Source organism: Mesoplodon mirus (assembly GCF_964341445.2).
Source record: "Mesoplodon mirus genome assembly, chromosome: 8".
Classification (NCBI taxonomy): Eukaryota; Metazoa; Chordata; class Mammalia; order Artiodactyla; family Ziphiidae; genus Mesoplodon; species Mesoplodon mirus.
Window position 1 is genome coordinate 95,167,956 of NC_138984.1, and position 12,831 is coordinate 95,180,786.

General features: G+C 34.9%; 1 long non-coding RNA gene across 1 annotated transcript in view; it reads left to right on the top strand.

Annotated features, from left to right (window-relative positions):
• LOC309809764 overlaps positions 1–12,277 on the top strand; it is a 128,006-nt gene extending 115,729 nt beyond the window's left edge. Inside the window, exon 3 of the long non-coding RNA XR_014294898.1 lies at positions 12,174–12,277. This is a non-coding gene — a long non-coding RNA (uncharacterized lncRNA). The remainder of the gene's footprint in view (positions 1–12,173) is intronic.
• The last annotated feature ends 554 nt before the right edge of the window (positions 12,278–12,831 follow it).

The window sequence follows — 12,831 nt, forward strand, 5'->3', positions numbered from 1 at the left end:
GATTACAGTCAAATTAAATACAAAATAACTACCTCAACATTATTTTGTCTAGTAGGAGGGCAAGTTCTTTGCTATCAGTGTTCAGATTCTTCTATACTTTTCTCCTTTCTAATGTGCTTTGGAATCTCCTGAATTTTAATGCACAGAAGCAACTTTCACTTAAAAAAAAAACCTCTCTTTGGCTTCATTGACTTTTCTTTTGCTGATTATAAGACATAGCATAGAGATGTCTGATTGTGATAAAGGACCAGTGAACTTACACATGAGAGACAGAACACTTTAGTGATGTCAGTTATGAGAATTGGTATTTGACAGCACAGTGTAGAAATGCAATAGCAATGCATAGATGAGGTATTTGCTTATAGAAAAATTTCCTAAAATAGCACAGTTTGGGGATTTGTTTTGTTCAGCGTTGAGTATGCTTTTGATTTACACCAGCTATAAAACACATTCTCCGTGTTTCCTGATTTAGGTATTTAGTTTCACATAGGTAAACAGATACAAAACTTTTTTGTGTCAGGTTAATTTTCTCATATAGAATTTTTGAGCTTAGCTACAATTTTACCTAGTGGAAAGTCATTTTAGGTGTGGTACTCTGATATCACAGAACCTAAGAGTAAAGACAAATTAAAGAATAATGATTTTTCTTTTGTTTTAAGAGGCAATAAAATTTACATACTATGTATATAATATGACAAAGAAAATAATACATAACTAATATTTTATCAAATTTTGGAACATAGCAAGAGTATATTTTCCCATTCTTTACTTATAGAAATGAATATAGGATTAGAGAATATGGATACAATTAAGACTAAAATGTAAAATATAAAAATACCTAGTCTAATAGATATTTAATTCTTTTGAATGGAGTTTGTCATGATACATATTCTCTGTCATATGTATCCCTTTTACAGTTTGTCTATTTGAGATTTTCCCCATTTTACTTCAACTTAAGCAATGAGGAGGAGATTAAGGAAAAGTGAGAATATTGTTCAGTGATATCACTCTGGAGATGCACACACAGATTATGCCTCCCTGGAAGCCGTATGACATGGGTAGTTTGTCGTTATCCATTATTAGAGACTCTATAGACTTGTAGATGTTACCAACAACATGCTTCATTTTTCAGGGTCATCTGTTCTCTCTTCCTTCCCTTCAGGTATTGTTTCCCTATAGTATCTCTTTTATTTTTAAGCACTCTCTCCCTTCCCCACATACCTGTTCCATATTTATATGTATTTAAAAATGTATATCTACCTCTTTATCTACCTAATACTCTTATTCAGGAAGAACTCATAAGGCTAATATTAATCATAAATAAAGGAGGATTCTGAAAGAAGGCTTTCAGTCACAGTGTTGAACTTTTGCCTCTTTATTTTCCCATTAAAGACAGTATTTGGAAAACATCCAGGAGGAAATCTCTTCTGAACAGTTGCTTCCTAAGTGAAGCTATTTTATAGTTGATTTTCTCCCTCCTCTGCCCAGTTTTATTGAGAAATAATTGATATACATCACTATATACGTTTAAGGCATACAGCATGATGGTTTGATTTATTCAATACATACATTGTAAAATAATTACCACAATAGGTTCAGCTAACATCCATTTTCCCATATAGATAAAATAAAAAGAAAAGAAAGAAGAAAAGGGGGGAAAATTCTCCTTATGATGAGAACTCTCAGGATTACTCTCTTAACAACTTTCCTGTATGTCATACAGCAGGGTGAGCCACAGTCATCGTGTTGTACCTTACGTCCCTAGGACTTCTTTATTCTGTACCTGGGAGTGTGTGCCTTTTGACCACCTTCCTCCAGTTCTCCTTTGCCCCACCCTATGCCTCTAGTAACCACAAGGCCAAACTCTGTTTCTGTGAGGTTGTTGTTGTTGTTCCTGTTGCTGTTGTGTTTAATTCCACATGTAGGAGAGACCGTACAGTATTTGTCTTTGTCTGACTTATTTCATTTAGCATAATGCCCTCAAAGTTCATCCATGTTGTTGCAGATGATTCTCTCCCTTTACAGTAGTGTGATTTGGTGCAATATTTCTGGGCACTTAACCTCTCACTCAGTCTTCAGCAGGAACCTCTTTCTTTACTGAGAGTAACAAAGCCAGGAGAGAAAGCAAGTGTTCAAAGCTTCAGTGGCCACAAGTGGGGAAATTTTTAAAAAGTATATATTTCCAATCTATCTGGAGCATAATTTTTTTAAAATTTGCCTTCCTAGGTATAATATTGTCAGATTTATTCAGTTTGCTTAACTGTGACTGCATGCTATGGCCTTGCCAGAAAATTTCTGGGACATCCTATTTTCTCTTGTTCTTGCTAATAAGAGGGGAGCCCTAGACAGCACACTCCTTTGACACAACGCATGCCCTGCAGGACCCAGGGGTTACAGACCTAACCAGAATAAGGACAGAGGGGCTCCCAGGAGCTTCCTCATTAGTCCTCTATAATCATAGTCTGTAAAAATTTGCAGATCAGTAATCAAAGAGTCCAATCTTGAGACAAGTTATTTTAATAATATGAGTTAGTTATAAAACCATAATGTATAAATTATAATACCACACATCCACCACTTTTATTTCCTAATTGAATGTAAAGTGATCCAAAATGATCTATAGAAATAATTAAACTTTTAAAAGTGATAAATTAATGAGATTAACTTGTTAATTATTGTGAGACATTGAAATATTAGTACTCTCCAATCAGATAGAAGAAATGTGGGAGAAATTAAGTGATGATATCTTTTCTTATTTTTCTCCTATATTACACCTCTTCTTAATTCTCTAAGAGTTCTAAGATTTACATTTTAAAATTTCTAAAATAAACTATTTGGTGATCTCCTTTCATTCAACTCGGTTAAATATGCTTTCTTCAGTCAAGCACAGGAATATATCTTAAATCAAGATGCATTTCAGATGTCATTTAAAAAATACCTTAAATTCTTAACATCCTATGAGAGGAAAAATGGACGTTGTTGCATATTGTTATTAGGTAGTAAATTGGTAGAGCCGCTGTGAGGGGCAATTTGACAACACACATTAGAATTTTAAGAGCATGTAAAATTTGCTCTATGAATTCCATTTCTAGCTATTTATCCTCTACAAGTACAGGTTCATGGCTAAAATGCTACATGTACAATGATATGTACACTGGAGCATTTTTATAATACTGATGATTAAAAACTCGAGTGTCTTTAAAACTGGTAACTAAGTTTTGCTACGTCCATAGTGTGGAATAACATAGAAGTATTAAAATAATACATAAAGCAATAATAATAAAATTATGAAGCCATTAAAGTAATAATAACACTTATCATTTATTGAATAATTAACTGAATGAATTCATTTAATCTTATACTCTCCTTATGACGTATATACTATTACTAATCTCATTTTACAGATTAAAAATAAAAACTGGGATATAGAAAGGTTTCCTTTAGTGACCAAGATAGAATGTAATGAGACTAGTATACAAATCCAGCCAATCTTATACTGTTATACTAAACAATTATAAAAGTATATATAGTGTGCACTCATTTGTAAGAGAAATATGTATTTAGAAAGAAGGAAAGAAAGGAAAGAAGGGAGAGAGGGAGGGAATCTACATCCCTAATTTATCTAAAGAAAATACTTCTTTAAAAATATGCTTTGGGGCTTCCCTGGTGGCACAGTGGTTGAGAGTCCGCCTGCTGATGCAGGGGACACGGGTTCGTGCCCCAGTCCGGGAAGATCCCACATGCTGTGGAGCGGCTGGGCCTGTGAGCCATGGCTGCTGAGCCTGTGCGTCCGGAGCCTGTGCTCCGCAACGGGAGAGGCCACAACAGTGAGAGGCCCACGTACCGCAAAAAAAAAAAAAAAAAATGCTTTGATAAGTATTATATTGTTTGTTAATGTACATAATAATTTATAATATATTAAAAGTAAATATTTTCAATGACAGTAAGGGTTTTATACATCATACACTGCAATGTATGAGCTGCATTACTCAGTATGGTAGCCCTTAGGCACTTGTAGCTCTTGAGCACCTAATATATGGCTATTTCAAATTGAAATATATACTGCAAATATAAAATACCACCAGATTTTGAAGATTTAGTACAAAAGAGAATGTAAGCTATCTTATTAATAACTTTATTGATTACATGATGAAATAATATTTTGATAAATAATATATTAATAATATTTTAATATTTGGGTTAAATAAAATATATTGTTAAATTTCACCACTTTTTTGCTTTTATAATATAGCTATTAGAAAATTTAAAATTATTCAAATTATATCTCTATTATATACCGAAGATCTAATACAATATATTCAAGTTTCATTGTACTTTACTTCCTTCCCCTTCAGGATTATTTCTCTAGCGTGGTGGTTATCAACACTTGATGTACATTAGAATCACCTGAGAAACTTTAAAATACACCTGGGCCCTACTAAGAGGCTCTGGATTATTTGTTCTGGGCTGGGGTGCCAGTATCACTTTTTTTTTTTTTTAACCTTTGCATTCTAATACGAATCCAAGGTGGGAACGACGGCTTTAACCCTCGGTGCCTAATAGGTATACAAGGAACTTAATTTTTTTCCAATAATGTTTTAGAAGGCAACCTTTGCATTTTCTTAACTAGGTAGGGATTTTTATTTTTTTGAACAATGTCAAATAAGAAGGTGCAGGAAAATTTCCATTAAAGAAATATTTAGAAAATTTTTTGAGTCTTGCTTAGTTAAATTTGTTTAATCATTGGTAGAATAAAGAGGGCTTATCCATATTATTGTTTGTCCTCCAAACAGTAATAGAGCAAATAAAAGTTGAAAATCTTTTTGTATTATGACCATGAAAACTAAATGTGGCCAACAGTACTGGCTCAACGATTATGTCTTTACAAAATACAAAATAGATTTTCCTGGCCTCAGATATTCCCAGTGTCATATAAACAGGCTATAGTAAACTTACTAATAGAATTTTTTGTACCCTTCTGAATAAGCCCTAGTTTTATAAAGCACCACTAAAAGATGATTCTTATCATACATCATTATATTCCATTCAGCCTCTCAATTTTTATATAATTTTCATAATTAGTTGATTGCCTTTTCTGCCACAATATTCTGCTCCATATTTTGACTCCCATTGCCTGTTGGGTGGTAGTGATAAAACACTGCTGATTGAGAAAAGAAACTGAAGGAAAATTAAATTGTGACTTATAAAATTGTCTACCTATTTTCAGGGAGAAAGTAATTACTCTTAAGATCTTAGATTTTTTTTTTCTGACCTCTTTGGTATTAGCTACATATTTGTTTTCTGTTTGTAAGATACTAGAAACTGAACCATAAGACTCAAAGTTTTATTAACATTTAAGCTGTTAGAAAGTTACCTTCAGTATGATTACTTTTTTCCAAATTACTGAGATTCTTTTATCAGATGACTGTATTGACAAGCTAGAATATAAGTTTCTTGAGGGCAGGCATCTATCTACCTTGTTCACTACATCTCCCCAGTGTCCAGTAAATAACTAACACATGCATTTTTTAAAGATTTATTTATTATTTATTTATTTTTTAAAATTTATTTTTGGCTGCATCGGGTCTTACTTGCGGGACATGGGGTTTTTTTTGAGGCACGCAGGCTTCTCTATAGTTGTGGCACAGGCTCCAGGGTGCGTGAGCTCTGTAGTTGTGGTACATGGGTTCCAGAGCACATGGGTTCTGTAGTTTGCAGCACGCAGGCTCTCTAGTTGAGGTGCACGAGCTCAGTAGTTGTGGTGCGCAGGCTTAGTTGCCCTGTGGTATGTGGGATCTTAGTTCCCCAACCAGGGATCGAACCCGCATCCCCTGCATTGGAAGGCAGATTCTTTACCACTGGACCACCAGGGAAGTCCCACATGCATTTTTAAATGAAAGAAAAATCAAAAATTTATGATGGAATATTTCAAGATACAGTGTAACCCCATTATGATAAAATTTCTTAATGATGGAGTAAAGTTGTGATTTAATCACTCTGAATTTTGCACTCTTACTATTTCAGAAACCTTGTAATTGTAGCAGAGAGAACTTCTACCCAGAGTACAAAATGCTTAGCAAAATGATCCTAATGATTGCTGAGAATTATTCTAGCCTCTCTGTCATATGTCATTAATATATTTAACAGATGTGCTTAAAAGTGATTAAAACTTCCAGCAGAGAAAAATTCATACACTTATTAACTTTAAAGCAATGATTCTAAAATTAATCTCTATTAATTGTGGGATATTTAATTTTTCAAAAGCTCCCAATATTCTGGAAATGTGATTCTACTAGATTATCCCTAGGAAATATTGTTATGCAACTGAATTCTGGACTTAGTTTCTGTTAAATGGCAACAAAATATAAAAGTCACAAACTCATTTCCTGGGATTATGAATGAACTCTATCTGAATCATGGTTCTCCTAGTTACTAGCTCTATGGTTATGGGCAAATTATATAACTTCTCAGCACCTCAGATTCCTCATTTTTGAAATAGGAAAAGTAATGATACATGGTGTCCCAGGGATGTTGTAAGAAATCATTTAGGTAATAGCTATAAAGCAGCTCGTATAGCCAGTATTCAATTTAATATTAACTATCAGTATTATTGGTTGCATGATCATAAGAAATTGTATAACTATTTATGCAAATACAACTGTGCACAACCTTTGAAAATACATAGAAAGTCCAGCTTTAGTCATTAACTCTTCCAGCTAAAAGTCGCTTTAGTACAGCTGGGCTAACTTGTTTTTTGTTCTCTGCAGTGATTGCTGCTTAATCACCTAGGGACTACAGTTAATGGGCTGATATACAAATACAAATCCTAATATTCTTAGTTAACAACAACAGCAAAAAAGCCTATACAAACCTAGTTTTGTATCATCGTGTAGTCAAGATTTATTAAAAATTTAGTATCTTCCAGACACTACACATGGATAATTTCATTTAATCTTCACAATAACTCAGTGATAAAAGGATACTATTATTGTTCCTTTTATTGGTCAAAGAACTGAAGATTAGAAAATTATGTATCAATAGCTTGCTCCAAGTCCTGCAGTTTATTTATTTTTATTTTTATTTATTTTATTTTATTTTTTTGGCTGCATTGGGTCTTCATTGCTGTGTGTGGGCTTTCTCTAGTTGTGGCGAGCAGGGGCTACTCTTCGTTGCAGTGCATGGGCTTCTCATTGCGGTGGCTTCTCTTGTTGCAGAGTGCAGGCTCTAGGCACACGGGCTTCAGTAGTTGTGTCATGTGGGTTCAGTAGTTGTGGCTCGCTGGATCCAGAGCGCAGGCTCAGTAGTTGTGGTGCACGGGCTTAGTTGCTCCGCGGCATGTGGGATCTTCCCGGACCAGGGATTGAACCTGTGTCCCCTGCACTGGAAGGCAGATTCTTAACCACTGTGCCTCCACGAAGGCCCCCTGCAGTTTACTGGTATGAAATACTAGTTAGAGCTGAAATTTAATCACAGAAGATCAGACTTTAGCATCTATACTTTTAAACATACAGTATTTCAAAATATATGATATGCATACCATGGGATTTAAGATGATTTACGTAGTTATTTAAATGTGTATTCTAAAATTTTAACTTTTAATCAAATCAGTGATTTCATGTATTTTTACATGGGGTGAGGCTAAAGTAGTTAGCACAGGGTGCAACCTACATAGGCCACATGAATCTTGTGATGGTGCTCGGGCATACCTAATAAGACCCTTTGAAGTTAAACTATTAGGATGTTAGCATGATACAGCTTGTTTGGTCACTAAAGTGGATTCTCATATACTGAATTTTTGTGTAATTATGGTGTTCTTTCATTTGATGCACCTACATATCATTTTGAATTGTAAAATATCAATTATAAACTGCATTTGGGACTGTGCACTCTTTGATTTCCTTTTTTCTTGAACCTATCACGGTCCAGGGCTTTATAAATACGTCTTTTAAAGCTTATTGCTTGAAGATGCTGATGGAAATAGAGGTGCAGTGGTGTTTGCAGTGACATCAGTCATATGCTTTCAGAATAGTAGGAAGGTCAAATTGATAAACCACCTGAAACCACCTGCTACTGTTGTAAAAACACTAGCTGTAAAGAAAACAAAATATATCATGCAAATATAGTGAAAATTATTTGATATTTGGATTTTAGTGGACTGAAAATGAATGTAAATTCTTCCATTATATATAGCATGTTTGGGGACACTCAGAGTTCTGGCAAGAAAGCATTCTGTCTCAAACGTCAGTTTTGAAATGTACATGGACTACTGTGGGAAGTGTTGAAGACATACGAGTAACAGGAACATCAGCACAGGGCGGTAGGAGATGAAACTGCAGAAGTTGCGGAAGTCTTGTTTACAGTGTTAGGTTGAATTGCCAGAGTTAGAGTTGCCCAAGTTATTGATGAGACATCCGTTACTGTTTGGCTTCCAGCCAGTGCAAGTGATGCTCTCTGGGACAAGGCAAGGGAAAAAAAATCTGGTGGAGCAACTCTGTCAAATATAATAATATATCAAACAACGACAAATACAGTCCAAATATGGGGCTGCATTTATTATCCTGATTACAAAAACATCCATAATACTCCCTGGAGACTCTAAGATGAATTCCCTGATATTAGCCAGTCAGTTGATCTTCTGGTGTTTGTGAGATATGATTTGGATAAAGGAGCCCAAGAAGAAATGTTGTTTGGCCAATCTTTATTAACTCTTACAACTTGGAAGAAACTTTAAAATTATTGATAACTTCAAGGTAAACAATAACATGCAACTGATGTATTGGGTTATGCACAGATGGTGCTAAGGCAGTGGTATCCAAAAAGAAAAACTTGTTCCATGTGTTCAAGCTGTTGTTCTGGAAATAAGATCTACTCACTATGTCGTGCATCCTAGAAGCTCTCCAGAGGTGTTTTTAAAAATTTAAGGGAGAGGACCTCATGAAGCTATAATGATTGTCAGTTACATTAAGGACAGGCAAATTGAATGTTCTACTTTTTCTCAGCTTTGAGAAAGTATCAGCACTGATTACAAACAATTACTGTTTTCTGTGGTAATTTGGAGAAAAACTTCATGTCTTTGGTGATAATATCTACACAATGAGTAGGAACATATACATCATTTAGATTGGCTTTGCACATCAGCATGTCAGTGATATATCTTCTCTCCCTTAAACAGACTAAATTTACTCTTTCAAGGTAAACAAACTTCTATTATTATTCCACATGAAATCAAAAATGAATGTGATATTTGCAGATTTGAGTCTGTGGGACAAATACCCTGATTGGACTAAGCTGGATTATTATATTAGTCTGAATAACCTTGTAAAAAATTCATTGAAAGAAGTCACTGAAAATATTCTGAAAATTATTATTATTTGCTTGATAAATACCTCCATAAATACTTGTCCAGGGAGAGTGACTGGTGAGTGGGTAAGCACCACGGTTTTCATTATCCTTGACATATTCTATTAAAACACATTCTTGCAAATGGCTCCTTCCAAAAGTTTGTTGAGCTAAAGTTACTTATGGAATTTTATTGTACTGTGATCTATGAAAATGGCTTATATTATGTCTATTTTAGGATATTTGTATTGGTTTTTAGGGGGTTATTACATATGACCATTTTGTGGTAAATTTTCCAGACACTTGAGAAATGGTGAATCCCTCTTTACAGGGTATAGAACTCATGGTATAACTGTTAAATAAACTTCAGTAATGGTATTATTCATGTCCTCTATATCCTTATTCACTTTTATCTGCTCTTCTTTAAAAATGAGAGCTAAAGTTTCTCATTACTTTTCTGTTTTTTCTGCCTTTTTTAGTTTTGCTTCATAAATACTTTGATACTAAATTATTCAACATTTAAGGTTATAACAATTATACTTTCATCTTAGACTGTAGCCATCTTTAAAACAAGTTAAACTGCTTAATGAATAAATAAATAATAAATATGTTCCAACATTTTCCTTTCTTTTGTTTTATTATGTGTGTCACATATAGATCTTTTGTATGTAGCATATAGGTTTTCATTTTTTGACCAAATATTTGGAAATCTGTTTCAGTAATAGATTTATCCTATTCTTTTTTTGTGTGTGTGGTGGTGGTTTGTTTTGTTTTATTTTATTTTAAAATGTTTATTGGAGTATAATTGACTTACAATGTTGTGTTAGTTTCAGGTATATAGCAAAGTGAATCTGTTATACAAATACATATATCCACTCTTTTTTAGATTCTTTTCCCATACATGCCATTACAGAGTACTGAGTAGAGTTCCCTGTGCTATACAGTAGGTCCTTATTAGTCATCTATTTTATATATAATTTTTATTGTCTTTTTTTTAGAGTGACTCTCCCTCCTACTCCTTATCTCTCTATATATACTTTTGTTTTTTAATTTTATTTGCTTCTCAGTGTTTTTTGTTTGTTTTATTTTCCTTTAACTGTATTACCTGAGATTTCTTTCATTTATTTTTTTCTCTTATAATTTTAAGGTATAATATTTGTATTTAGACATCCACCATCAAATATTTTTTGAAAAACTCCTTAAATGTTTATTTTCTAAGCTGTCAGCTGTGTTTCTGATTCCAAGGCATCCCCCCTTCTCAAACTAGTGATGTTATTTATTTCCCTCCCTCTTTAAAAAACTGTTTACTTGTTATCACTCTCCCTTCAAATGTACAATTCTTATCAGCTTTTAAGTATGTTCAAATCTCACCCATAAAAATAACATTTTTTGCATGACCCCACATCTCTCTCCCGCAACTGCGTCATCTCCCCTCGCTATCTTAACTTCCTGAAAGAGAATTGTTGATACCAGCTGTCAACATTTCTCACCTCCTGGGCTTGTACCAAATCACTCTCCCAATTTTCCCCTTCCCTCTTGGAGGCTGCTTATCATTCTCTTTTATAATGTCATATTCCTCTACCAGACTTTGATATACTGTAGTTCTAGATCCCTTATCTCCTCTCTCTGGGACATCCATGCCAAGAGTTTCAAATGATGCTATGTGCAGATGACTTGCAAATATATATCTCTAGTCCCAGACCTTCATGCTGGGACTCCAGATCCACGTTGAAACTGCCTTCTTGACATCTCTAGGACATGTCACAAGTACATTAAAATCAATGTGTCTGCAACGGAATTCTTGATTGTCTTCCCTGAACCAACTTAGTCTCTCATCCCCTCAACAAAGAGAGCCCTGAGAAAGCCAAGAGAATGAGTGATGGGAAGAGTGGTAGGGAATGAGACTGGAGAAGTAGCCTGGGGCCCATTCACAACTAGGCTTGGCGGTCATGGCATTTGGATTTTACGTTGAGATGCAAAGCCTTGTGAGATTTTGAATAGGGAAGCATTAAGATTTGTGTTTTAAAGGATTCCTTTGCCAATGGAGAGGGTAGGCAATGGAACAGGAAGACCAGGTAGAAGCCTATTGCAGAGGTTTGGATGATAGGCAGAGGCCTGTAAGTGGTGGTAACAATGGAAGAGATTAGATGTCGTCAGATTCTTATACTCTTTCAAGGTAAAGTAAACAATATTTGTTGATGGATTAGATTTAGAGTATAAGATAAAGAGAAGAGTCCAGGACAAGCCTTGGGTTTTCGTTGTCATTCTCTGATGAAGAAAACTTAGGGAGAAGGACAGATGTGAGGAGGAACTGGAATCGAGTCAAGTTGAAAACCTGATGCTCTGAGATGCTCATTAGTCATCACATGAAGCTGCTTGAGTGGGCAGGGGCATCCACAAATCAAGTTCACGTTTGGTCAGAACTGTAGTTATAAATTTGGAAATCATCAGCATAGAAATCATGCTTTAAAACCACTTGAGGGATCAGTGTAAATTAAAGATGAGAAGAGGTGCAAGCACTGAGCAAAGAAAATTGATTTTAAAAAAATTGGGCCTCTTGTGTGTGTGTGTGTGTGTGTGTGTGTGTGTGTGTGTGTGCGCACCACCTCTGATTAGTATTTGTTTGTGACAAAGAATGCATACCTTTAAGTAGGGTTTGATCAACATTTCTTTCAGAGCCCACCTTACTACTCCAGATAAGGGGCTACTTTACGATTCATAAGGAGGTTCCTAAATATCAACTGGACCCTTCACAGTACTGAGAATCTGAGCCAGAAAAGTCGTGACACCCCCGACTTGGAGTTTGATAAGGTTATGCATTTCTCTTCTTCCAGCTCCGATGGAGAGTTTAACAGTGCTGTTGATCCACATCAGAGAGAAAAGTTCTCCAAGGTTGTTGGTCCCTGTCTCTCCCATGGCCTGCCCTCACCTCATCTCTCACCCCTCCAAGTCAAGGTATGTAAGTGGGTACCTAGTAGAGTTTACAAAAATGTATTTCTTTACTTTCACCTGCAATCCATCTTCTCTTAAGAAGATCACTGATGTTTCATTTTATTTGGTTCTATCTTTGCTATATTTAACCACACTTCCTAATGGAAGGTTTGTGGCATATGAATCTTGGGGATATTTCATAAGCAGATGAAGGTTTCTGGTTTATTAATCAATCCTGTTCTCTAGTTAAGCTCCTTAATAGATACAACCCACTTGTGAGAAAACTGAGGCATGCAGACATTAAATAATTTTCACTAAGATCACATAGTGAGACCTTGTTAGACTTTGCATTTTACAAAATCAAAGTATGTGATTAATTTATAAACGGCATAATAGTTCTACTCCTACTTTTCAGGGATTTTTCCATTGATATGACAGAATTTTAGTTTTCCAGAATAAAGATACTAAAGAGATAGCTCCAAGGTGCATTGTCTTTATGAATCAATTTATGTTACTACTCTAAGAAATAGACAACCACGTTTCAAGTCAAGATACTTAGGT